Raw genomic sequence first — 27,953 nt, 5'->3', positions numbered from 1 at the left:
GGTATCCTCATACGTTATCCTCCTCGCATGCACCTCTTGCTTTCCCGCCCTCCCCTCACCACAACTCCACCCCTGTGCCTTCCTCATTTCACACACCCAAGAAATACAGCCTGCCCAGTCAGTGGTTGACCAAGAAGAGGGAGAGGAGAATGAAGAAGAATAAGAAAAAGAAGATTGATTTGACACTCCCAGCCACCAGCTCCTCAAGGTTGACCAGCAAGGCCATTTGCAGTGTCCCCCACTGAAAGTCAGCAGCCTTCCACCAGCCATGCTGCAACCACTGGGATAGCACTGCATGACATCAGTAGGATAGGCAAAGGCACACACAAGATAGTTACTAAGAGAATGCATAAGGGTGATGAATTGATTTCTTGATGTCATATTGGATGGATAGATGTATAAAGTTGGATTGGAAAATTTGCTTTGTGGTGACTTTTATTTCAGCATCGTGGCCAAGAAGATGCTGTGATCATCAGTAACAGAGGGATGGTAAGGAGTGGGACTAATGTTGAAAGGGGAATTGAGCTTGTGGTCACTGGGACCGCAGGCGGATGATTCCATCCCGGATATCCTGGCCACAAAGGAGCTGTCTGGGATGCATCCTTCTGTCTGCTTCCTCCCTTTTCTGCTTCCTCCCCTTTCTGCTTCCTCCTCTTCCCTCTGCGAGCGGATGCTGCAAATCTGAAATGCCAGCATAAAATGCTGGAAATACTCAGCAGCTGAGGCAAGCCTCTCGACCTGAGACGTGAATTCTGTTTCTCTCTCCATGGATGTTGCCTGATCTGTTGTGTATTTGCAGAATTTTTTTGTTTTCTCGAAGGCCTTCCTTTACCATCCGAGGCCTTGAAAGCATCCAACAGCACTCCCTACACACTTAAGAAACTTTTAACATCTATTACAGCAAGCCACTACTTCGATAAAATAAAATAAAAAGTCCAAAAGCTTAAATGCAAACTTACCTGAAAAATGTGTGCGTCCCTTTAAGAGGTGCTGACAGCGCCTCTGTCAGTCTCTTTACATGCTGGGTTTCCCTGGCGTGATTATGATCTGCGCTGAACTCAGCGCTAGGTTTGAAGTTGGCCGCGGTGACGTTAAGTCGGTGTTGCACTCCGACTGGCATCACCAATTCGCCATTTTTTTTTGCAGGGCGCTAATACTTACCGGCAGCACTACGGGGAGGACCAAAAGTGAGGACGCTGCGGGACCTGCCACCAGCTGGCGGTAACGGGTGGTGTAAGCCCCTGAAATTTTAGCCCATCATCTCTTCAAGTGATACTCATGTATAACACTATCTGATTATTAATATTGGCCCAGATATTCCAATCCCTATGGGTGGGTACACGCTGTGTATCCACCCGTAGGGACATCGGAAATGCCGGTTTCAGGCATGTACAGTGCATGCGCTGAAAACCGGCATTTCCAATCTGTTAAGAATCCTCTTGACAGATCCTCCAGCTGCCCTGGAGAAGGGCCTCTGCGGGCGGATAGTTCCGCTTTTTGGCGATCCTCCACCCACAGAAAACCCTTACAATTCGTACGTCTGGTAAAAGCAGACGTAAGGCCTGCTTTTACCAGGATGAGAGTTGAAAAAAGTAAGAAAAAAAAAAAATTCACTGATTTATCATTTAAAAATACTTTAAAAAAGGTATATTTATTTTTAGCCCCGTAAAAAACTTTAATTATTTTTTTCAAAAAATTAAATTTTTGTTTAAAATATTTTAATGTAATTTCAAGTCATTTTAAAAATATGATTTTTTTTTCCAATTTATTTTAAGTTTTACTATGTTTTTGGGGTGATCTCCATTCATATATTTGACAGGTCTTCCTGTCAAATGTATGATGGGAGATTCCCTTCTGTGATTGGCTCCCCATGGCCCACGTGATCCCAGGGATGCTGCGAACTACATGCGCCCCTGGGATACGTGGGCCCTGCGCACTTGGAGTTTGGAGAGGCCCAGCATCGGAACTGTGCACGTCCCGGGAGCCCTCGGGTAATGGCGCAGATTTTTCCAGATCGCAGGCCTCCGCCCGCGGGAGGCCTGCGATCGGAAAATACGGGCCATTAAGTCTATACTGTGCATCACAAACAGATAGATTTTTGTCATATCAAAACATTAAATTAAGTGTAAAAAGACTAACATTTTCATTACTTAAACTAAGACACCAGAAATCTTTTAAAATAACAGAAACAGTCTGCAGAAGGCCAGCCCACCTCAGCTGAGGCCATAGGTGACCTGGAGCACTGACCACGTTGCAAGCAAGGGTGGGGCCAGAGACGAGGAGGAAAGTGAAGGGGAGAGAAGGGCTAAGGGGATGTAGCAAGAAAAGGGGAAAGGGAAGGAAGGGAAAGGGAAGATGAGAAAGGAGGCCCAAGAGTCAGATAGAAGAAAAAATACAGGCACAAAAATAACATAGAAACATAGAAACAGAGATAGGAACAGGAGTAGGCCATTCGGCCCTTCGAGCCTGCTCCGCCATTCAATGAGATCATGGCTGATCTTCGTCTGAGATCATAGCTGATCTTACCAGTTCAGTACCCCGTCCCCGCCTTTTCTCCGTAACCCTTAATCCCCTTAGCCTTCAGAAATATATCCAATTCTCTCTTGAAAATATTTATTGAATTAGCCTTCACAGCCCTCTGTGGCAGGGAATTCCACAGGCTCACCACTCTTTGAGTGAAGAAATTCTTCCTCATCTCTGTTTTAAATGATTTGCCCGCTATTTTTAGACTGTGGCCCCTGGTTCTGTGCTCCCCGGCCATTGGAAACATTCTCTCTGAATTCAGCCTGTCCAGGCCTGCCATAATTTTATATGTTTCGATGAGATCCCCTCTCAATCTTCTAAACTCCAGTGAGTACAAGCCCAAACTATTTAATCTCTCTTCGTAGGTCATTCCCGCCATTCCAGGTATCAGCCTGGTGAATCGCCGTTGTACTCCCTCCATGGCAAAAACATCCTTCCGCAGATGGGGCGACCAAAACTGTACACAATACTCCAGATGCGGTCTCACCAGCACCTTGTACAGCTGTAGTAAGGTATCCCTATTCCTATCCTCGAACCCCCTTGATATGAAGGCCAACATACCATTTGCCTTCTTGATCGCCTGTTGCACCTGCATGCTCTCCTTCAGTGACTGGTGCACAAGAACACCCAGGTCCCTCTGCACTTCCCCATCTCCCAATCTATTGCCATTTAGATAATAATCTACCCTCCTGTTTTTACCCCCAAAGTGGATAACCTCGCATTTATCCACATTATAGTGCATCTGCCACGTATCTGCCCATTCCCCCAACCTGTCCAAATCGCACTGTAGCCTCCTGACATCCTCATCAGAGCCCACCCCTCCTCCTAGTTTAGTGTCGTCAGCGAATTTGGAAATATTGCATCCAATTCCCTGATCCAGATCATTTATATATATTGTGAACAGCTGGGGTCCCAGGACAGATCCTTGCGGCACCCCGCTGGTCACTGCCTGCCACTCCGAAAACGAGCCGTTTATTCCAACTCTCTGTTTTCTATCCGCCAGCCAGTTCTCTATCCACGTTAATACTTTGCCCCCAATCCCATGAGCCTTAATTTTGCATGATAATCTTTTGTGTGGAACCTTATCGAAGGCTTTCTGGAAGTCAAGGTACACCACATCCACTGGCTCTCCCCCATCTATTTTACCAGTTACTTCCTCAAAAAATTCCAGCAGATTAGTCAAACACGATTTACCCTTTGTAAATCCATGTTGACTCTGTCCGATCCTTTCCCCATTTGTCAAGTGCTCCGCTATTTTATCCTTAATAATGGACTCTAGCATTTTGCCCACAACCGATGTAAGGCTTACTGGTCTATAATTCCCTGCTTTCTCTCTACCCCCCTTTTTAAATATTGGGGTAACATTAGCTACCCTCCAATCCACGGGTACTGTTCCCGAGTCAATGGAGTTCCGGAAGATGATCCTTAGAGCATCTGCTATCTCCAGGGCCGCCTCCTTAAGTACCCTAGGATGTAGTTTATCAGGCCCCGGGGATTTGTCGGCCTTCAGTCCCCTCAACTTACCCAACACCATATCCCTAGAGATACTAATTTCTGTCAGCTCCTCCCTCTCATTAGTCCCTATGTTTGCCGATATTCCTGGGAGGTTATTTGTGTCCTCCTTTGTGAATACAGAACCAAAGTATGAGTTTAATTGGTCTGCCATTTCCTTATTCTCCATTATATATTCTCCCGAATCAGACTGCAAGGGACCGACTTGGGATTTTACCAGTCTTTTCCTCCTGATATACCGATAAAAGCTTTTGCAGTCTGTCTTTATGTTTGCTGCAAGTTTACTTTCGTATTCTATTTTCCCCTTCCTGATTAATCCCTTTGTCCTCTTTTGCTGTATCCTGTACTGCCCCCAATCTTCCGGTCTGGTGCTTTTTTTTGCCAGTTGATATGCCCTTTTTTTTGATTTTATGCTGTCCCTAATTTCCCTCGTTATCCACGGTTGAGTCACCTTTTTAGGTTTATTTTTATGCCAAACCGGTATAAACATGTTCTGGAATTCTTCCATTCTATCTTTGAATGCTTGCCATTGTCTCTCCACTGTCAATCCCCCCAGAAACACCACCCAATCAATCTTACCCAATTCCCGTCTCATACCCTCGTAATTCCCTTTATTTAAGTTCTGGACCTTAGTCTCTGATTCAATTTCCTCACTCTCCATCTCGACTGAGAGCTCGATCATATTATGATCGCTCTGACCCAAGGGGCCTCGTACAAGAAGATTGCTGATAAGTCCCTTCTCATTGCACAATATGAAAAAATCCCAGAAAGAACCAAATAAGAGCAAAATAAAAGAAAAACAGCAGTAAAATAAATCTGTGGGTGACAGTGCATTTGTGTTACGATCTTCAAAGGCTCAATTAAAAAATTCTGAAATTCTCAGGTTTTAGACAATATGGGGTCGATTTTGACTGTTGAGCGACTGACCGGCAGAGCATACCCATCAATTGACCATATCCGCGGCGGAGCGGCTGCAATTTGGAGGCACTGGTCTCATTAACATCGGGCTGGCCAACTGTAAGGCTCCAGGCAGGCATTCCAAAGCAGCTCGCAATATCAGGCCACCCCAGCGACCAGCAAGTTAAGTGTCACAGGGTTTCGGGGGGGCGGTGGAGGATTGCGATCGCGGAGGGTGGGGGTCCTGGGGTGGCAGTGGCCCAGATTATTTTTGTGGGGGTGCCCTGTGGAACAATCCTGCTCCTCCTACATTACAACAGTGACGACAGTCCAAAAGTACTTAATTGGCTGTAAAGTGCTTTGGGACATCCAGTGGTCGTGAAAGGCGCGATATGTCTTTCTTTTCTATTGCATATTTCCTGTTGCATACTACTCCTTTTCACAGCATGTATAAGAGGACACAGTTCTGACCATAGGAGACTATGATCTCACTATGGAAACTGCATTTTGCTGTAAACATGAATAAAGAGCTAGGATCATGCACAAATTGCAACACACTCAATAGAAATGTGGAAGGAATGAAAGGGGATGATGATACATTTATGAATCAGTGCATAATAGAACATTTAACTGTCATGGCCATCTGGAGATCTATATATGTTATGATATTTATGATCCTTTCTATTGCCAAACAATTTCTTTTGGTACATTTTATGGGCAGATTATGAGCAAATTCCATGAGACTGCTGAAGAATCTGCTTACTTTTGCAAAGCTGACCTTTACATGGAGATATCAATTTTTGCCAACTTGTCATTCTCGAATAATTTGGGCATCAATCCAATTTATCCATTAGATTATCCCATTTACAGGAGTCCTCCTGCTTACTGCCTCATTTAAAAATATAACATTTCTCTATATTATTCAAAAGCTTTCCTTCAGTGCATGCCTGTTCCTGGGACTAGGGACAGGGTCACTGGCAAGGCTTGGAAGCTAAGCTAGAGCCAGGCCTGGTTAGTACCTGGAGGAGTGACCATCAGGGAAGACCAGGTGCAGAAGGTCACGGAAGGAGCCCCGAGGAGGGGCGGTTGGTGAGAAGGTCACGGAAGGAGCCCCGGGAGGGGCGGCTGGTGAGCAGGCCCGGGCGTTGGGCTGAAGATTGTCGGACAGGAGGAATGGTGGAAATGGAATGGCGGCGCGCACAGACGCAGCAGCTTTGCTTCTCCCAGGACGGTGCTATTTACATTTAATGTTATTTGTACTGGACTCATGGGAGCTTGCAAGATCACATTTCATTGTTCATGTACTTGTGCATTGTACAATGACAATAAAAGTTTAATTATTATTATAGTGTCAAAGGCAACACACTTCAAAGTCAAATATTCATGATTGGTTCAAATAACATTTAGCTATGTAGTTAAGCATGTTGTTTGGTTCAAATTTCCCATTGTCGATTTATCAATTAACAGTGAGAAAACAACATAAAACCATCCAATCAAATCACTCAATTTTTTCCAATATGGAACCACCAACTGCCAAAAAAATCTAATTAATCAAAGATGTTTTCATACTTTCTTTGGGCCTCCATTTTTCCTCGTGATTCAGGTCAGTATCTGTAGCTAAAGTAATACAGTTTGACATGAATCAACTGAGCGGCCTGCGGGTGACGTTGTCCAGGGAGAGTATAAATACTTGGGCACGGGCCCAGCTTGCGCAGGACATTCTTAACAGGAACTAGTGAATAACAGGAACTAGTGAAGGACACAACTAGACCTCCATGTTGTAAAACAGTTGATTAAAGCTTTGTTTAACGCTTAGACCAAGTGCCTAGTAGTTTTCTTACATCACAGTTCATATGTATAACTTCACATATATATTTTATATGAATAGAAATACTACACATTTACAACACAACGGAAATAAAAATTACATAATCTTGAAAAAAGGTCACTAAAACTTGACCATAAAATGAATCAATTAGGCTTAGAGATTACTCTTATGTTCTTATGTTCTAAAATACGAAGTGTGGTGGGTGGGATTTCCACCTACTTCATGAAGGCTCCCATAACTCAGCCAGATTTTCAGGGTCACAGTCAGATAAATAATTTTAGCAGGTACCCAGCTTCTAGACAGGTGCTCCTCCCATCCACCCCCCGCCAGGAGCAATCAAAAAACGGTTGCATCAGACCACAGTAGCCTGTCACAGTGTTATATGGTTGGTGGCCTCCAGGGCAATTGAAGAGGGGCAGAATTTTCTTTTACATTTTTCCAAATTATGAGGCTAAGGAGTTTAATTACTCGTCCCGTAATTGATTCATCACCTGTTGGAGGAATTTAAAATTTTAAATGCACTCAGGAGCAAATGATGGGAAATATGCGTTTATTTATAATACGCTCGCTTACATTAGAGTAAACAATAGAGCCAATACCAGTTGACAGAAACATAGAAACATAGAAGATAGGAGCAGGAGTAGGCCATTCGGCCCCTCGAGCCTGCTCCGCCATTTAATGAGATCATGGCTGATCATCCAAATTAAGTACCCTGTCCCTGCTTTCTCCCCATATCCCTTGATCACTTTAATAGAAACATAGAAGACAGGAGCAGGAGTAGGCCATTCAAAAGGGAACGTTTCACGAATTTGCATGTCGTCCTTATGGAGGTGCCATGCTAATCTACTCTGTATCGTTCCTAACTTTAGTTCATGTGCTACGGAAGCAAACACTTCAGAACTGGGAGTGCCAGTGGGGAGTTGGTAGAGCGACGCCAATGAATTTCCCAACATGTTCTGCTTGAGTTGTATCTGGGAGACAGCATTAATCAAGCTGAAAATATCATCTTTAATATTAGAAATCCCTCTCCAAAGTTTCCCCCGCACAGGCTGCCATCATTTTTTTTTAAATCCCCAAGTTCTGAGAGTTCTGTTGGGTTCAATGAAGGCATAATGGGTGAAATTCCCAGCTTAGCCTTACAGACTGGAATTTGGGCTGGCTCCAACATGGGGTGGAAATCCAGTGGTTCGAGGTTTCGTGCCAAATTTCAGCCCCTGATGGGGATCCACTTGCTCTACACTCTCCCCTGCCACCTGAAATTCTATCCCTAATTTCTTTTATTGAGGTATCTGGGTGAGTGTCTAAGTCCTGTAGTGTGGAACTCTGGCAAGACCAAAAAGAAAGTAAGAGCGAAGGACTTCAGACGTGGGGTTTAAAGGCAGTAGATTGTTGGAGGAAGGGGATAAGACCTTGAGGTCCAGGAGTTAGAGCTGTGGACTGTGAGACGTGACTTGGTACAAAGCCTAAATCAGCTGTGTTTTTAGGTGGGGGCTGTTCTAAATTCTAGCCAACATTACGTTTGTGGTTATATGTTAAACATATCTTATTGTAGCCATATTTGAATAGCCTGATTTATTTAGCACATAGAACATACTGAATAAGTCAGTCTGGCCAGCCCTGGCACCATTACTGCTTGTCTGGGAGTACGCCACAGAGCAAGCCAGGAAGCATGAAAAGTGCCTCAACTTCCTGTCCAGTTGTCATAATAGCTTTCTGAATAAATAGCTGTTTATTTGCAGTCCCTCAGAGGATATAATTACTGATGAAATCATATGGCTTTGAAAACAATAAGCAGCTCAGAATCTGGACATTGTTTTCACAACTGTGAGTGTGTGCTTGGTATTAATTGACAATGGATAGTCTCAACACGGTGCGCTGGCAGTGTTGACGTGGGTTTTGAAAGTGCTAACAGTATTCATTGGCTCAGAAATACTGCATACAATGTACGTTAACACAATCACCAAAGCAGCATACAGGAAACTTTCGATTAACCGGCCACTAAATAACCGGAAATGTCGGTTAACCGGCAAAATTCAGGAGTCGGTTCAGATAATTTTTTTTACTTTTAGTTACTTTTTTTTTACTAATTTCTGGCTGTGCAAGCGTCTAACTGAAGCTGTTGCTAAGCTACAGAGACGCTTGCAAGCTGTGCTGATTGTTTTGAAGCTGTTGCTAAGCAACAGGGTTTGTTGCTAGATACGGAGCTCAGAAGCTCCGTATGTTTTAACTATAGCGCTCGATTCTCTGACATTGTTGATAGACCGGCACCAGCTCGGTCCCGTCCGTGCCGGATACCAGAAAGTTTCCTGTATATGGCCAAGGAATGGCAAGCTGTACCAGCAAGACTGCTATTTTGTTTCCGCTCCAGGATTCTCTTCTCTCCTGAAGGTAGTTATTTGTGCTGAGTTGCAATTCCACATGTCATTGGCAGCCCCTCCAATATCTCACCCAAGTTGCCATTTTTCATGGGTAAGCCTAGGCAGTCACTGTTGGCAGCCTACTTGACTGTGGGGGATATTGCAGCTGAGTCTGATCCGGTGTTGAATGAACGAACACACACACACAAAAGCTGGGGCCTTTAAATAATGATCAGGAGCAGGAAGAAAGATTTTTCTCTTCACTTGCCAGATGAGCGAGAGGCCAATTACCATTCCCACTACCCTCAGCAAACTCAACACAGACCAGAACTAGTAAGGTTACATTCTTTAACGAAATGTTCTATGTTGTAATGATTCACTGATATGATTTGCAGTCAGTGAACCATCTACTGTTTTAATGTTATCACTTTTGATCATCAATTTTAAGCAAAGGAAAACTGATATAATTTGTAGTGTTGGGAATCTAGTTCAATTATTCTCAGCTATGGTTGGATATATTAGTTACATTTTGCATTTGAATCTGGCTAAAGTTAACGTTATAAGATCAGAGGAAGCAACTTTGTGGACCATTTTTTCCTGCTCACTCCTCACCCCTCCTCCCCTGCTGGTGCTGAGTTTTGCTGGAGTATCGTTCCACAGGAGCTGGCAATCCATTGGTGCCGCACCGCAGAGTCCATTCTTCGCATCTGAACACAGGCAATGAGTGCTGGCACGGTGTTCAATCATAGAGAGTCAGTGGGCAGTCATTAGGAGCAGCAACTCGCCAGATTTTCCCCTTCCTTGATCAAGGGCACTGAAGCCAATTGTAGTGTTCTGATGAGACCAGCCAACTCAGTGCAAACCAAGGATTGCACCTGGGACCTTCTGGTGTTTTTCTGTTTTTAGGCAGGATCACCTCCTGGCAATGCCCCAACTGTTCAGCAAAATGCCTCCCAATGTACTGGGCAATGCAAAAATGTTGTGCTCCAGTAGATGGTATAATCTAAGAGTGGTCAATCTTTTGCAGTACAGTTTTTGCTTTGTGTTTTTAAGATTAGAAAATTTAGGAGAAAAGCAGTCATATGCACTACTGCTTATACAACGATGATTTTGTGTCTTTGATTCCTTTGTCATCCTCCTCTATTTACCAATCAGACAAATTATGTCATTACATAAAGCGGACACTTACTCCTTGGAAGGCAATAAGCTAAATGGAGTCGAGGAACAAAGAGATCTGGGATTACAGATACATAAACCACTAAAAGTAGCAGCACAAGTTGATAAGGCCAAAAAGAGCGCTATTGATAAAGGTGCCTTTTGTTACTTTGCAGAAAGCCCTACAGTAGTGCTAAAACAAAGGGATAGAAATTGGTATGTGTTTTGCACATTTTCCGGGTCCAAAACGGGTGCCATAAAGTCGAATTTTGCAGTGTGACTTCCCACACCAGCACAGGTGCCAGAAGTGCACCCGATGCCATATTGGTTCGAGTGCTCGATAGGCCTCCCTGACAGCTGACTAAAACAAACGCAGGCATCATTTAAATATATTAATAAGGACTGGGTCAGATGGAAGGAAGGAGTGTTGATGTTCTGGGAGATTAGAGATGGTTTAGGAGAATCTCTCCACAATCTTGCAATACAAAGGGGAATTGCCTTGGATCTTCCTGAGGAGGAAGGAGTGGAGGACAAAGATGAAGAAGGGGCTGAGGAACTGGAGGATGCAGAGGAAGAGCATGGCCCAGCAGTGCTGTGAGCTGCCAGAACTGTAAGGCAGTAAATTATTGATAGATTCTCCTGAACCATCTCTAACCTCCCCAGAACACCAACATCTCCTTCTTCCATCTGACCCAGTCGTGACACCTACCATATCAATTTATTCAAACTGTACAACTTCATGGGTGCTCCTGTTACATAACTAAGATTATGGCAACCAACAGCTATACCAAATAAAACATTTTACTTTACTACTCCAAAAGACTCCAGCCTTGATTTGACATGACTTATGCCCATCTACAAACCACCCTTGTGCAAACCCCTTGCCTGCTTGCTCTATTCTAGATCTCTTTTGAGGTAGTTCCCTAGTGGCTACAACATGGGAAACATAGAAACATAGAAGATAGGAGCAGGAGTAGGCCATTCGGCCCCTCAAGCTTGCTCCGCCATTCAATGAGATCATGGCTGATCATCCAAATTCAGTACCCTGTCCCTGCCTTCTCTCCATATCCCTTGATCCCTTTAGCCTTAAGAAATATATCCAACTCCTTCTTGAATATATTTAATGAATTGGCCTCTACTGCCTTCTGTGGTAGAGAATTCCACAGGTTCACCACTCCCTGGGTGAAGAAATTCCTCCTCATCTCTGTCCTAAATGGCTTACCCCTTATCCTTAGACTGTGACCCCTGGTTCTGGACTCCCCGACCATCGGGAACATCCTTCCAGCATCTAGTTTGTCTAGTCCTGTTAGAATTTTATAAGTTTCGATGAGATCCCTTCTCATTCTTCTAAAGGAGGTGGAATGCTGCTGAATTTCCACTGAGGGCCCTTGAGATGGCCGTGTTGGGTGATCTTGAGGAGCTCTAACCATTCAGGACCAGGCTGCAGACTGCTGGGACAGCTTCGGCTGGAGCAGTCTGGCCCAACTGCTTCTCTGACACCAACAAGGGCACTGGTTGAGAGGCTGGTGGGGGAACTGTCATGCCGTCATCCTGAGAGAGGACAGCATATGCCTCGCAGAACATTTGTACATTAAGCAAAAGCTCTGTAAACAAATATGGATGTTTTAATGGAGTGCTGTCATGCTTCTTACTGACACACATCTGCTACTACTGTTCAGATCATGGAAACAAATGGAGTGTCATTCAATCCTGGGGTTGTACTTGAAGACACCTATTGTTGGCTAACAACTGCCCCAGAGGTGTCGCTCAAAATTAAAAGCACTAAAAAGCTCAACCATGTAAAGGAAGAGTGCAATTCTTCACTGCTCTGCTTTCTCAACTCTTTAAACCGGGATGCAGGTTTACAGATTACTTCTGGAACAGCTGACCCGACTACAAGAGGAAGCACAATTGGTGTCCATCAAGATATTTAGAGGCTCTCGACAAGACTGAGCAAAGCCATGACTAGATAAACTTCGTTAAGGGGTTAGTCTAAGATAGACTTTTGTTTTACATAAGGGTATGCATTTTGGAGAGTCAGGTGCTTTTTTTACCATGTTGTTAAAGTGATTCTAAATCATGAACTGAAGATGTTTAAATTCTAATGTTGACTTTCTAGTACCTGTATATAATAAATGATTGCTTTCTTTACAAAGCCAAGGTTTATGCCTGAGGTTTCTTGAGGAGCCCATTAAGTTAAATACAAAATAAATTGTGTGGAGTTAAAAAGGCATCTCCCCAAATTAAAGAATAACACGTTGTACCTTTTGTCCCTATAAGCTTTATATTTTCATATATTGTACATAAATATACTTGTGTTACTGTACAATTTCTGTTCTAAGTTTAATATTCCTCCTAGAGTGTTGTAACGCAGTATGATACTACATTTAATCCATCACACAGATCACTGCAAATAGGGCCATTGTTATTCCTTTGGGCAATGCAGCTGTGTAACAACAGATTACTGAAAACATACATCTGCTGGGTGTAGGCGGCAAGGTCTGTTTGCAAAAACTGCAGTGAAACAGCTCCATAAAATAGAAATTGTGAGGGTCTTTATAAGCATCAGTGGATTCATTTGTAAATTTGCAGCAAATGAGTGCCTAACTGATACGTAATTGAATTTAGGCAGCACAGTGGCATTGAATACCGAACCCAACAGTGCTATTTCAGGGACACCATGAAGAGAAGCCAGCTGCTTGCCTTCAGGGTGTGGGAGAGGAAAAGATTAAAGAGTGAGAGTTGTCCCTAGGCTGGTCTGACACAAATGGCTTCTGAACTGAGTTCATGGAGGCATGGGCACAGGTTGTCTATCTGCCTAGCCTCACAGCCACAGACCATTTGGTGTAAAAAGACCGAGAGGGGAATAGGAAGTAAAAGAAAATATCTTAAAAGGAGGGAGTCCCCCACCTTCAAAAAAAGGAAAATTCAAACAAATTACAACAAGGTGCATGGAAAATCTGCTGAACCATGTTACAGTATTTCCACTGCACTATTAGTGTGACGAAGGAGATGCCTAAGTTGACAAGTGGGGCAAGGATCTAGATATTTTATCAAATATAAAGGTTTTTTTTTAAAAGGAAATAATATTTTATATGACAGGTTGAAAGAACTATCATATGAACAGTGCCAGATGGAGACAGAGATGTAGATGGATTTGGCTCCAACTCAAGAAGGATTTTGAAAACAGCCACATTTCTTCCCTTTGCACCCGTCTGTCTCCTTGGCTGACAGTCTGTTTATCAGTCTTGAAGGAAAAAACGGTCAACTGTTTTTTTTATAGTTGTGTTTTAAAATTGGCTAAAGGGTATGTGTAAAGGAGACTGTGAACTGTGCTAAACTGAAGAGAATTATTCCATTGTATTTTTGTTTGATAATAATGGGCCTGATATTCTGAAGGCAGCCTTGCACCGTTGGAATGGACATGAAGAGGGACTTCTGCCTGCCTGGAACTCGTGGGGCTGACACCTCTGTAAATTGTGAGGTCAGCCCATTTAAATATGCAGCGGTATGGAGGCTGTCGAAATACAGCCTGCAATACCTCCGCTGTGCCAGGAGTGGTGGCATAAAATAGGGAAGAGGCGGGAATTAGACACCATTTGGGCAATGAATAAGGAGTGGGGGTGGGGGAGGAGGAGTGGGTAGTGTTGGAGGCAAGAAAATACCTGGAGAAGAGGCAGAGACCTGGTGCAGTAGCAGGGTATAAAATCTGTTGCTGCTTAAAGGAGCAATGGAGGATGTAGGCAACCTGGGTGACAAGGATGGCAGCCAAATCTAAGTAATGAGTGTGAAACTTTGGGGATCCAAACTCGTCCTCAGGGAGGCTGACCTGTTTGGGTTTCGGGACTAGAGACTGCTAAAAATGTGGCAGTGAGTACAACGTCCGCGAACCTCCCTAGTCACAGTAAGCTACGAGCTCTCCCGACCATTCCTTGCAGTCCCTTTGTATATGTGCATTCCTTCATTCATTGCCCACACAGTGCCAGATGAGTCAAAGGTGAAAGTGGGATCTGACAGTACGCAGCAAAGGCTCCATAGAAGTTATGCCCTGGCTCCTGAGCTTACAGACTGTCCGGGGTCCTGCTCTAAAAAACAGGATGCTGGATGAGCATCATTCTCACACAGAGGCACCGATGGACATCTTGGAGGATCTGAGACAGATGGCAGGGGTCATGGCAGAGACAAATGTTATTCTCAGTGCCCAGATCTGAGAAGGATTCAACTCAATGCAATACAACCTGGAGCAGGTGGTGGCACATAGAAACATAGAAGATAGGAGCAGGAGTAGGCCATTCAGCCCCTCGAGCCTGCTCCGCCATTCAATGAGATCATGGCTGATCGTCCAAATTCAGTACCCTGTTCCTGCCTTCTCTCCATATCCCTTGATCCCTTCAGCCTTAAGAAATATATCCAACTCCTTCTTGAATATACCATGAACATCTACCTCCGTTCCCCTGAAAGAGAGGCTTCCAGACCAAGTAGTGCATTGAAAGTAGATGCTTTGACCACTGTTTTTCAGGCCTTGGGGGGACCATTTGGAGAAAATGATGGAAAGCAGCATCCAAGAGCTTTGGGTAACGTCTCTCAGGGTCTACAGGATTTATTTGATACTATCAGATCTTCCCTCATGCTCATCATTGGGCACTCAAATTCAGGACCCAGCACAAGTGGTGTGCCTAGAATCTGCCTTCATGTTGCCATCCTCGCTCCTAGTGACATATCATGTGACCTTTCCAGCCAGCCCCCTCAGACCCTTGCTCATGTAAGCATCAGGATGCAAGACCATTGTATGGTATGAAGTTCAATGTTCTGAATTAAGCTTGTTCTTTGTTTTTTTGTATTTGAGAAGATGTTTGGAGGTCAGTTTGCAATGGGAGACAGAGTTATTTCTCTGTTCCCTTACTGAACCATTGCTTCCTAAAACAGACCTCTTCTGAGATATCATCGAGGGAGCGGTGTGATTTGGACTCTGGAGAATGGGAAGCACCTAGTCAGTCTTCTTCTCCTTTGATGTTTTTTTATCCTGTGTGTCTCTGTCAATTCCTTTTCCTTCTGCTCCTGACCTACCTCCATTAAAAGGACATTTATGGAAAGCCCATAGTGAACCCCAGGGTAAGGGCTCCATGACAGAGGGATGGGAAGCAGAAGATTTCCCTGCTTGAACCTGCTGAAATGCAGTTTGCTGAATCCTCTCTTAGTTGCACAGCTAACAGAAAAATGTTTCTAATCACTGCAGTCAAAGCTGATTTTTTTTCTAGACAAAGTTTGTGGTCATTTAAAAGCCTGTGAACTCAACCACTTCCTGGTTTGATAAGTCATCCAGGTAATTTACCCTTCTTTTCTATAGGCTTAAGCTAAATCAGGTGCAATTCTGGTGTAAATGGCAGAATATTCAAATCTTGTCATAGAATGGTAATTTATTTTGCCCGCATAGTACTAGAACTTGCACTGCACGTCCCAGTTCTAGGAACATGCCAATAACATTACATAAATCAGCGTGTGGCTGGCAGCCAGGACTCTCCCTATCGTCTGGGTCAGATCTGTAGATAGCGATGGAAGAGAACGTTCATGCTGACTAAATGTCTGGGCACTTCATCCACATAATCCTTACATGGATTTCTTTGGAGAATTCCAATGCAAACAAGAGCAAGTCCAGAAAGATCTTGTGAATACGGTGATTGCTCTCTCTTTCTCTCTCTCTTTCTCCTAGAATTCCAGAAACATATGCTTGAAGAGGAAATCAGAACTTGCAGCTTTATTTTGAGAACTGATTACATTGAGCAGGATATATAATTAGTGAGACAGAGTCAAATCTCTCAAGCTAAGCGACAAGACAGTTGGTGTTGATGCTGAATATATTATAATAGCTGTAACATGGTACTGGTACCTTATAAGAAGGGCATCGCATTAAGGCTTTTCAGAAAGCCGAGGTTATGAGATCATGTGACTCCTGAACACCCATGTTTTTTCTATAAATCATTACTGTGTCATCTAGATTCCACGTAAAAGGTTCTCGCCTCTGCTTTAACATTGCAAAATTCCAATAACACACAAACTTCTGCCACGTTCTCTGATCCAGATGCTCTCCCATTTGCTGTTTCGGTGTGGGAAGAATAACCACCTGTGCCCATTGTCATATCTGTACTCAAACTTCACACTATATTCGCAGGAGTACATTTCTCTCAAGGGAGATCTTTTGTTACTTCCAAGATGCTAAGGACATCAAGGAGCACAACTTCTTCTCCATCTGGACACCTTGAAAACAATACTGGACTCTGAAAACTTGGCCAATCCAGTCAGAAAATGTTCAGAGAAGGTGTGAGCTAGAACCACATGTCTGTGGAACAGCATTCACAAAATGTTAAAAAAAAGTTTTTTTATATAAATAAACAGAAGCATTTCCTGCCCCATCTTATTTACTCACAAGATTAACTTAAGTTCTCCTCACTACACTACACTTTTATTTAGAAGTTGTTGGCAATATTTTTTGAGTGATATTGTGGATTTTACAGCATATTGAGAATGTATATTGAAACTATTTGTAATTACAGTCAAATTGTAAGACAAATAGAAGTGTATTTTTGGATGGCAGAAAATAATCAACATTACCTGTCTTAGGATTTTCTAGTAATTGACTGCAAATTATTTTATTGGTAAATTTTCAGTAATCACATCAAGATAATTAATCTTTCAGAGGGATAATGATCACATGCCAATGTCACCAAGGATAGCACAGAGTTGAATACAGCCACCTCAACATATAACAGTATATGATATCAAAGTTAGACATACTCTGGCGCGATTTCAAAGTACTGTAATCCCAGTGTTTGGATGCCATAATCCATTATTCCTTATATAAAAGCTCATAATTACATTGCCACCTCATACTCACTTCCAGGTATTCAGTTCTCTATTTAAACCAACCATTCAAATCTCTCAATTCGATTACGCCTCCATGTAGCCATTATTTTCCATTTAATAATCCTGTGGCGTACCGACCACAGAAAGGACACAATCCGCTTTTCGGTCCGTAGACTATAAATCAGGCGTCATGCCTTTAAGAAGGATCACACCTTTAAGAAACTCGATCTGCAACATAGTTAAGCCCAGAGCGGGGGAGGGGCAGTCGAAGCTGTGGACTGATGAAAGGCAGTCAGACTTGGTGTAGGCTCTGACGCCATTTTGTGTTCAACATGCAGTCTCAAGAATTAAACCTTTTCTGTTGAACCTCTCCGAGTTCAGTATTTTTTGCTAGGAGTACGTAGACTCCTACATTGGTGACCCCGACGCTCAGGACGACTCCTAAGCATAACCATGGCTGACACAAACGCAGTTTCTGTGAAGCTGCCGGAGTTCTGGGAGAACCTGGCCACCGCCTGGTTCCTTCAAGCCGAATCGCAATTCTGACTCCGCGGCATCACCGCCGACGCAACGATGTACGACTACCTCCTCGCCTCCCTGGGCAGCTCCACAATCACGAAAGTCTGGACAACACTACAAAACCTTCGGAGGAAGGCAAGTACACACATCTCAAGGCCGCGCTCCTTAAAAAATTCACAGCCTCCCAATTTTTGCGCAACTGCCACCTCCTCGACCTCCCGGGCCTCGGTGACTCCACGCCGTCAGACTTGCTCTCACACATGCTTGCTCTGACCAACGAGAAACCGCCCGGCTCCCTCTTCCGCATGCTCTTTATCCGCCAACTACCTCCCAGCATCCGCCCGGCGATCGTGGCGTCCAGCCTCACGGACCTCGAGGTCCTGGCCGACGAAGCCAATAAGCTCCTGTCCGCCGGCTCCAACCACGCCGTCACCCCCGACCTGGCCTCCGCAGCATCGGCGCGCGCTCCACCCTCTATCGCGCGGCCACACAGCTCGGCCACCAGGCCCCCCAGGCCCCCAAGCCCTCCGACCCAGGGCTACTGCTACTTCCATACCCGGTTCGGCGCACGGGCATGCCGCTGCAGCCATCCCTGCACGTTTCCAACCGCCCCCACACCGGCCTACACGATGGCCGTGGGGCAAGCAGGCGCGCTGCTGTACGTTACGGACAGTGCCTCCGGACGCCGTTTCCTATGTGACACGGGCGCGCAGCGCAGCATCATCCCCGCGTCCGCCCTCGAGATCCAGCGAGGCGGCTGCGGCCCTGTGCTGGCTGCCGCCAACGGCACCGACATCCGGACGTATGGCACCCGCACCATCACCATCGACCTCGCAGGCCGCCGCTACCACTGGGAGTTTATCACCACCAAGGTGCTCTCCCCGCTCCTCGGTGTGGATTTCCTGTGCGCCCACGGCTGTTGGCCGACATGCCTCGGCACCGCCTCGTGGACATGAACACCATGTCAGCTATCCCGGGCGCCATGGCCCCCCCAACCCGCCAAAATGGCGTGGCAGTGCCGCGCCCGCTCAACGGATGACTACTCAGCACTCCTGGCTGAGTTCCCAGCCCTCACCAACGCGTCCGACCACCCCACTCCCGACACCAACTGCCAAGAGCCGTTCCGGCCGTGCCATCAAGCCACCATGCCGGTTCATACACTCCCTACTAGCGGATTCTGGGGGGGAGTTGTGTGGCGTACCGACCACAGAAAGGACACAATCCGCTTTTCGGTCCGTAGACTATAAATCAGGCATCATGCCTTTAAGAAGGATCACACCTTTAAGAAACTCGATCTGCAACATAGTTAAGCCCAGAGCGGGGGAGGAGCAGTCGAAGCTGTGGACTGATGAAAGGCAGTCAGACTTGGTGTAGGCTCTGACGCCATTTTGTGTTCAACATGCAGTCTCAAGAATTAAACCTTTTCTGTTGAACCTCTCCGAGTTCAGTATTTTTTGCTAGAAGTACGTAGACTCCTACAATCCTTTATTTTCTCCATGAGCAATTGACAGCAACATTTTTCAATCAAATAGCTTTACCATGCAGAGTGCCTGAGGTAGTATTTCTTTCTGAGTGTGTAGGGCATTAATAGTTATTTTAGTTACTGCGGGCATTTTATAATCCTAACATAGCAGATGTTACCCAATTTAATAATGAGCCATAAGTTCTTAAAATTCATATCTGGCTTATTTAAGAGTAATACAGACACCCTCTATTTTACTCCTAGACTCTGCTCTCCTCATCTACTACTTACTAAATGCAGTTTGAGGGTGAGGAGACCTCCATCAATATTATTTCCAATGTTACTTCTAATTTTGCACAGAAGTGCTAATGTCCACTCAGCACCTTCCCAGAACAATACTGCTGAAATCAGGAATTCAGCGGGTGGAAGGATCATGTGTCCATGTAAACTCCTGTCCCACCACAAACAAACAAGCTGAAATGACCAGCAGACCTCATTAACTAGACTCTCAAACTTCATATGCAAACGCAGCTGTCAACAATCATATTCTGAAAACATCTTCGAATATATTCCAATGTATCGGACAAAAAGATTCATAAGTCTGCATACAAAAAACCTGGATTGTATACTGTGGATCGGAAGATACTAATCGCTCGGTCACTCGTCAGGGCAGCCAGATGATGATAAAGCATCTCCTTGGCAGTTTCTTTCTCTAACCTCTTGTCAACAATTGAGCAAGGCTTTATGTTGAGGAAGCTTTTCAATAGCCCTCCCTTCATGAGCTTGGCTGCAGTCTTGAATAATTAGCAATCTGCATGTTTCAGCTTGTTGCCAAGTTAACTATAAAAATGACACAACTGTTACTTCTATCAAATTACTGTAAATGAAAAGAGAAAGCAGTCCCAAACTGGAAGCTCAATAAAGTGACACAATAGATATGTTATATCATGTTCTATTCCATTTGTATTTTGTCAGGCTCTATTATTTCAAACTGTATGAGTTATGAACATCTAGTTAGTGGTTGTTTTAATTCTTACACTTATACAGATCAGGCGGGAAGGTGGAGTTGAGGTCGATGATCAGCCATGATCTTATTGAATGGCGGAGCAGGCTCGAGGGGCCGTATGGCCTGCTCCTGCTCCTATTTCTTATGTTTTTATGTACTGCTGACAGCCTTCTACCCTCAGCTCCAGTAACAAAAGGTATTTGGTGAACCTCTCTGTAGTGTATGTGCCTTTAAGAGCCCCATGTGTACTGTAATGCCGGTAATGGCCACTCGGGCTATATAAGCCTGTATATTGTGTTGTATCAGGTAGTTCCCCTCCAGACTTTGTTTAGTAAACACCTATGAAACCAACTCCTGTCTTCAGTGTATCTATCAACACACAGACACAACAGTGGCGATGAATTGGAAACGGACTTACCTGCAATTCGGCAGCACCTCAAGGACATCGATTCCTCTGGCATCCAAAGTTGAAGAAAAATCTGTGGTTTCACCAGCTAGCCAAGCTGGTGGCAGGTACTGCAATAATCCTTCCTGGGCGTCGGGCTGGGGCTCCAGCGGCTGGCTCTACAGCTAGGCCAAGCAGCGAAAGCGGAGGCAAGCAGTAACAGATGGGGAGGGAGCACTCAGGAGACGGCCGGCGCTGCAAGCAGGTCGGCGTTCAGACCTAGAGAGAGAGTCCGGCGGGAACGAGTCTCCAACTGTAAATAAATAAATAAAAAGAACGGAAACCGCGGGAAACAGCGTTGTCATCGGCAGCAGCAGCGGGGAAGCGCGGGAAGCACCATATCTTTTCTGCAGAAAAGAAAGAAAAGCGTGGGAAGCGCCATTTTATTTCTAGGATGCCTAAGTCTGGCAATATTGATGCTTTTGATAACGAGAGAGAGGATTGGACCACATATGTGGAAAGAGTGGAGGTATATTGCACCGCAAATGGAATAGAAGATGAAAAAAAAGCTTCAGTACTGCTAAATCTAATGGGCGCAAAGACATACGGGCTGTTACGAAATTTAATCACTCCAGCCAAACCAAAGGACAAGAATTTTAAAGAAATTGTTGATACCCTACAGGAGCACTTAAACCCAACACCGCTGCTGATAGCGGAACGATTCAAATTCTTCAAGAGAAATCAACACAAGAATGAAAGTAACGCTGATTACCTCACCGAATTAAGAAAGCTATCAAAACACTGCCAATTCGGGGCAGGACTAGCAGATTATCTTCGAGACAAATTTGTCTGCGGTCTCTTAAGTGAAGGAACACAGAAAAGGCTGCTTTCTGAAAAAGATTTATCACTGGACAAGGCTTTCAGTATGGCTGTATCATACGAAGCAGCCGCAAGAGGAGCTGCAGAGATACAACAAAAGACACAGGACTTCGGCACCCATGAATGACACAGGGTTTCGAGAGATGTTATCGCTGCGGCAGATCCACCCATGACCAGAGGGACTGCTGGTTCAAGGACAAAGCATGCAGGCAATGCGGAAAGATTGGACACATTGCATGGGTATGCCGATCTGGACAAAAGAAATCCACAGACAGGAAAAAAAAAATCAATTAAGAAAAGTACAGAAAGGTACAAATGATGACGGACAGTAGCTCCGAAGACCAGAAGAGCGATAGCGACTCCGAAAACAAGAGACTAAGCTGTCTCAAATTACATAATGTAATTGCCAAAGATGATTACCAGACCATTTGGGTTACCCTTACGATAGCAGGGTCCCCAGTTAAAATGGAGCTAGATGCAGGATCAGCTCTGACCGTCATAAATCAATGGGATTACGAGCGGCTATTTCCGCATATACCTTTAAAAGACACATCCATTATCTCGAAAACATATACGGGGCAGAAAGTATACCCCAAAGGAAAAATAAGGGTGCCTGTTATATACAACGGCAAGGAAATACAAAAGTTGTATTTATACATTCTACAAGATGGTGGTCCACCGCTGTTGGGACATGAATGGATCAGGAAAATACGTTTAGACTGGCACTCCATTCAGGCACTGATGGTGACCAGTAAGAAAAAAAACGATGATGACGTCATACCTGAACGATTAAAAGACATCTTGGCTAACGCCAAAGAAGTGTTTCAAGAGAAACTAGGAACTTTGAAAGGCATCACCGCCTCAATAAAAGTGGAAGATGCAGCAATTCCCCAGTTTTTTAAGGCAAGACCGGTGCCATACGCAATTCGTCCAGCAGTCGAGGCAGATTGGAGCGAGTGGGCAACACCCATCATTCCAGTCATGAAGAAAGCATTGAATAATGATAAATCTGAAGAACAGAGAAAAATTCGCATCTGTGGAGACTTCAAGGTGACTGTAAACCCGGTCCTTCACACGGTACAGTATCCTCTTCCGAGGATAGAAGATATTTTTGCCTCACTATCTGGAGGGAAATGTTTCACCAAAATTGACTTGGCACAGGCATATCTACAGATGGAGGTTGAAGAGGCCTCTAAAAAATATCTCACGATAAATACACACAAAGGTCTGTACCAGTACAATCGACTGGTTTTCGGAGTAGCATCCGCTCCAGCTATCTGGCAAAGAGCTATGGAGCAAGTCCTCCAAGGGATTCCGGGGACTCAATGCTACCTAGACGACATCCTTGTAACAGGAGAAAACGACAACGAGCACCTTGCCAATTTGGAGCAGGTGCTCACTAGGCTGAGAGAACGGGGCCTACGAGCAAATCGCCCCAAGTGCGAATTTTTCCAAAATCAAATATCATATTGTGGCCACATAATTAATAAGGAAGGGTTGCATAAGTCACCTGAAAAAATTGAAGCGGTCATAAAAGCCCCAGCACCTGAAAATGTTTCACAATTAAGGTCGTTCCTGGGATTAATAAATTACTATCATAAATTTTTACTGAACTTATCAACTCTTCTACACCCTCTTAATGAACTGCTACAAAGAGGAGTAATTTGGAAATGGAGCGAAGACTGTAAACGTGCCTTCCATAAATGCAAAGACATAATCACGTCCAAAGATGCATCCCTTTACGGCGTAGGAGCAGTATTATCGCATAAATTCCCTGATGGCTCGGAATGGCCGATAGCTTTTGCGTCACGCTCATTGAACTCAGCTGAGCGTAATTATGCCCAAATCGACAGGGAAGCACTCAGCCTGGTATGGGGAGTGAAGAAATTCAACCATTACCTACACGGACAAAAATTTACCTTGTTGACTGATCATCAACCCCTCATCTCCATATTCAACCCTAAAAAGGGTGTTCCCATTATGACAGCGCAAAGGCTACAGAGGTGGTCCCTTTTTCTAGGGGCACACCAATACAACATAGAATACAAAGGATCAAAACAGCATGGGAATGCTGACGGTTTATCGCGTCTACCGTTGCCAACGGTAGAAGAAGCACCTACCGTAGACCCAGTGGAGATTTTCCACTCTACCATAGTCGAATGTCTACCAGTAACAAATTCTGCCATTGAAAGGGAAACGAGAAATGACCCGACTCTCTCACGAGTCTATGATTTAACAGTGAAGGGATGGCCAGCACATGGCGAACCACTGTTGCCAGCATTCTCGCAAAGAAGAGAACAGCTGTCAGTGTGCCGAGGAACCTTGATGTGTGGATCCAGAGTGGTGATTCCACCCAAACTCCAGGATAAAGTTCTAAAGGAGCTTCACAAGGGGCATCTGGGTGGAGTGAAAATGAAGAACCTAGCCAGGGCGTTTGTATGGTGGGCAGGTATCGATGGAGACATCGAAGAAATGACCAAGAGCTGCCTAGGATGCCAGAAGGTCCAAAACGCTCCACCCCAAGCCCCTCTACATCCATGGGAGTGGCCCTCATCTCCCTGGCAAAGGGTACATATCGACTTTGCTGGTCCATTTATGGACTCAATGTTCTTAATCGCGGTTGATGCACACTTCAAGTGGCCGGAGGTAATAAAGATGTCCTCCACCACCACGGAAAAAACCATCACAGTATTAAGGACCATAGTTGCCAGGAATGGGTTGCCGGAACAGATCTGTTCTGATAATGGACCGCAATTTGTGTCCGAAGAATTCAGGAAGTTCTTAAAAAACAATGGGGTTAAGCACTACACGTCCGCCCCATACCATCCCGCTACCAATGGATTGGCTGAAAGGTTTGTCCAGACCTTCAAGAAGGCCATAAAGGCCATGGGTAATGAAGACATAAAACTTCAGCACAAGGTGGATAACTTCTTGTTCGCATACAGGAATGCAACACATATGGTTACAAACCAAACTCCCGCCATGATGTTCTTCAATAGAAGCCTAAGATGCCGGCTGGATTTGATCAAGCCCAACATCAGAAGGGACGTGGAGAACCGGCAATTTCAAGGCATGAATGAAAGGCCAACTAGAACCTTCCAGATAGGTCAACAAGTTTTGGCCCGGGACTACCGTACCGAGAAATGGCAGCCTGGAACTATCTGCACACGACTAGGACCGCTGATGTATACCGTGGACATCGGAGAAAGCATAATAAGGCGCCATGCTGACCAAATCATAGAGTCATCCGAAAAGGGACAACCTACACCACAACTCTATACGCCTAATGATGAAGTAGAGATACCCATATCTACCTCCGATCCGGTGATACTGGAACCCGATGAACCCGACACTGGCATTCAAGCCGAATCAGCCTTGCCAAAAGAACCTACTACACCACCAGAAACTACTACACCACCGAGGCATTATCCGGACCGAGTCAGGAAGCCTCCAGAGAGACTGACTTATAATTAATTAACTGCAGCAATGTGTAGATTATTTTTCTTGTAACATGTAATTAATAATGACTTAAAATATTATGTACTGGTTGGCTAAAAGGGGAGGAATTGTAGTGTATGTGCCTTTAAGAGCCCCATGTGTACTGTAATGCCGGTAATGGCCACTCGGGCTATATAATCCTGTATATTGTGTTGTATTAGTTAGTTCCCCTCCAGACTTTGTTTAGTAAACACCTATGAAACCAACTCCTGTCTTCAGTGTATCTATCAACACACAGACACAACACTCTGTGGTTTAAGGAGAGAGTTAAGCTGTAACAAGATGTGCAAGCGAAGACATGATGTATTTTGATGTGATGCAAATATTTACATTGCATCCTTGCTGAGAGATAAAAAAAACAGGTGTGTTGCATTTTTTAAAAAGTCCAAGAAAAGCAATGCCCCTAGCATGAACCGGAGGGGAAGAAAAGGATAGGGAGAGAGAGAGAGAGGAAAGAGCGCTAGCATGAGATGGGTGAGAGGGTAACCATCATGGACATTCTTATTTTATATGGCTGATATTATTACATGGGGGTGGATATTCAAGGACTGTCTGCTCACAATAATGTCAGAACATTATGGATAATATGCCCTGGAGGTTCTATGTTGGGCTGCTGGCAGATAAGTCTCCCCACTGGCAGTGTAAATTTGTTGAATTTCACCCAAAATATTGGTTTCAGCTCCCTCACTTAGCAATATTCCATGAGGCACAAAGCCATACAAAATGCGAATGTCTCAAAACAGTGGAGCCCTGAGGGATTCAGAGGTATATGATAAAGAATGATCAAGAAATGGCAGATGTCCTCAATGATTTTTTGTATCAGTATTTACAAGCTTTTTGAGTATAGCTATGACACTGCCATCTACCCAACACTGTGGAAGATTGCCCAGCTATGTCCTATCCACAAAATAAGATAAGAAATAGGAGCAGGAGTAGGCCATTCGGCCCTTCAAGCCTGCTCTGCCATTCAATAAGATCATGGTTAATCTTCTACCTCAACTTCACCTTCCCGCACTAGCCCCATATCCCTTGGTTCCCTTAGTATCCAAAAATCTAACCTGGACAAATCTAAGCTGGCCAATTACTGCCCCAACAGCTTCCTCACAGTCATTAGTAAAGTGATGGAAGGAGTCATCGGTAGTGCCATCAAGAGATACCTACCCACCAATAACCTGCTCACTGACACTCACTCTTCATGCCTAGAGGCCAGAGCACTGTTCTGCAGCTGCACCTGTGTCCACACCCTCACTTCCAGTTGCAAAACCGTGCCGGAGGTTGGACTGCACAGGGAAGCAGCCATGACATGCAAATGAGCTGAACTGCGGGTGAAGGGAGTGGAGAATTATCAGGACCATAACTTCTTTGTGAAAAGGGTTGTAGACATATGGAATAGTCCACCTGGGAAGGCAGTGCAAGCAGAGGTTGTTCAAAATTTTAAGAGGATTAATATTTGCCAGACAGGGCTATTGAAAGATTTTGGAGATAAAATTGGGTCAGAAATTTTATATTTTTAGAACTGGCTGGAAGGATGGTTGTTTCCAATCATTTATAGTCCTGTGTTCCTCAAGAAATTGTCAACACAAAAGAATAAAGTACGGAGATGTAGTTATGGATTAAAAAATTAACACTCCCTAACAGCACTGTGGGAGTACCTTCACCACGCGGACTGCAGCGATTCAAGAAGGTGGCTCACCACCACCTTCTCAAGGGCAATTAGGGATGGGCATTAAATGCTGGCCTTGCCAGCGATGTCCAGATCCCATATAAAAAAAGAAATTGGGGCATATGGAGCAGAAAGGGGGTGGTTAGTGTAAGTATTTTCTAATTATATGTCATGTGTAAACGTGATCTCTTGGAGCTTGCTTGGTTGCCTCAGGCAGTGGGAAGGAATTTCCTAGAGTTTTTGATGTAATTTGCCTTTGTGTTTTGTTCTGTCGTTTGCCTCCTCCTAGGAGTTAGCATTACGAACACATTAAAGAGAGTGGGTGCAGGACGTTGCACTATCTAATGGACAGGGTAAGCACTGACGTAGCTGGTAGCTTTTCCTAATTTTTTCCCTTGCATGTTCATATAGCGCCGGCTCAATCCCCGGTCTGTACTGAGCTACCTGAATTTACACAGGTCATGAGTATGCAGGGACAATGGTGTGTGGGGTGTGGGAGGGGGCATCTAATAGGCAAGTGGCCAGTGGGAACCCACCAACTTTCACAGGGGCTGAAAACATAAATACATTTTACAGTACCTCAGTTTTGTAGGTTCAGGCAGCTTCCCTGGTCTGGACACCCTCCTCCTCCAGTGGGGCTCAAATGTGCACTACATGAGGCTGGTATGCACTGGGTGTAGTTGAGTCACAAACTTTATGTCCTCGTTGATTGACAAGTCTTTATTTTATATAATATTTGATTTACAGTGTAAAAAGATCAATATATTTTTGTATAGAAACAATCTGACGATTAGAGGAGTTAAAGATTTATTGCATGTACTGTATTATCCTATTAAGAGTCAACCTTAGACGAAAGAAAGACTTGTATTTATATCGCACCTTTCATGACCACCGGACATCCCAAAGCGCTTTATAGCCAATTAAGTACTTTTTGAAGTGTAGTCACTGTTGTGATGTGGGAAACGCAGCAGCTAATTTGCGCACAGCAAATAGCAATGTGATAATGACCAGATAATATGTTTTAGTGATGTTGATTAATATGGCCAGGACACCGGAAATAACTCCCCTGCTTTTCTTCAAAATAGTGCCATGGGATCATTTACATCCACCTGAGAGGGCAGATGGGGCCTCGGTTTAATATCTCATCTGAAAGATGGCACCTCCAACAGTGCAGCACTCCCTCAGCACTGTACTGCAGTGTCAGCCTAGATTTTTGTGTTCAAGTCTCAGGAGTGGGACTATGAACCCACAACCTTCTGACTCAGGGGTAAGAGTGATACCAACTGAGCCACTGGCTGACACACCAATACTATGCTGAAATAACTTCTGGTATGATTTTCAAGAGTGTTAATTTTTTAATCCATAACTACTTCTCCGTACTTTATTCTTTTGTGTTGACAATTTGGTC

The 27,953-nt window shown here is 44.5% G+C and overlaps 1 protein-coding gene and 1 non-coding gene across 2 annotated transcripts in view; both read right to left on the bottom strand.

The window, feature by feature from the left end:
• LOC147125255 (calpain-5-like) overlaps positions 1 to 27,953 on the bottom strand; it is a 209,402-nt gene that overhangs the window by 137,994 nt on the left and 43,455 nt on the right. The gene's annotated exons all lie outside the window — the stretch shown is intronic.
• Positions 7,546 to 7,653, bottom strand: LOC147125256 (U6 spliceosomal RNA). Its single transcript, XR_015080200.1, has one exon. It is a non-coding gene; the product is annotated as a U6 spliceosomal RNA (small nuclear RNA).

The sequence above is a fragment of the Somniosus microcephalus genome, chromosome 1 (assembly GCF_052327205.1).
Source record: "Somniosus microcephalus isolate GS21.2 chromosome 1, FLI_Smic_1.0, whole genome shotgun sequence".
Classification (NCBI taxonomy): Eukaryota; Metazoa; Chordata; class Chondrichthyes; order Squaliformes; family Somniosidae; genus Somniosus; species Somniosus microcephalus.
Note: the sequence above shows the minus strand (reverse complement) of the source record. Positions and strands in the feature narration are given on the sequence as shown.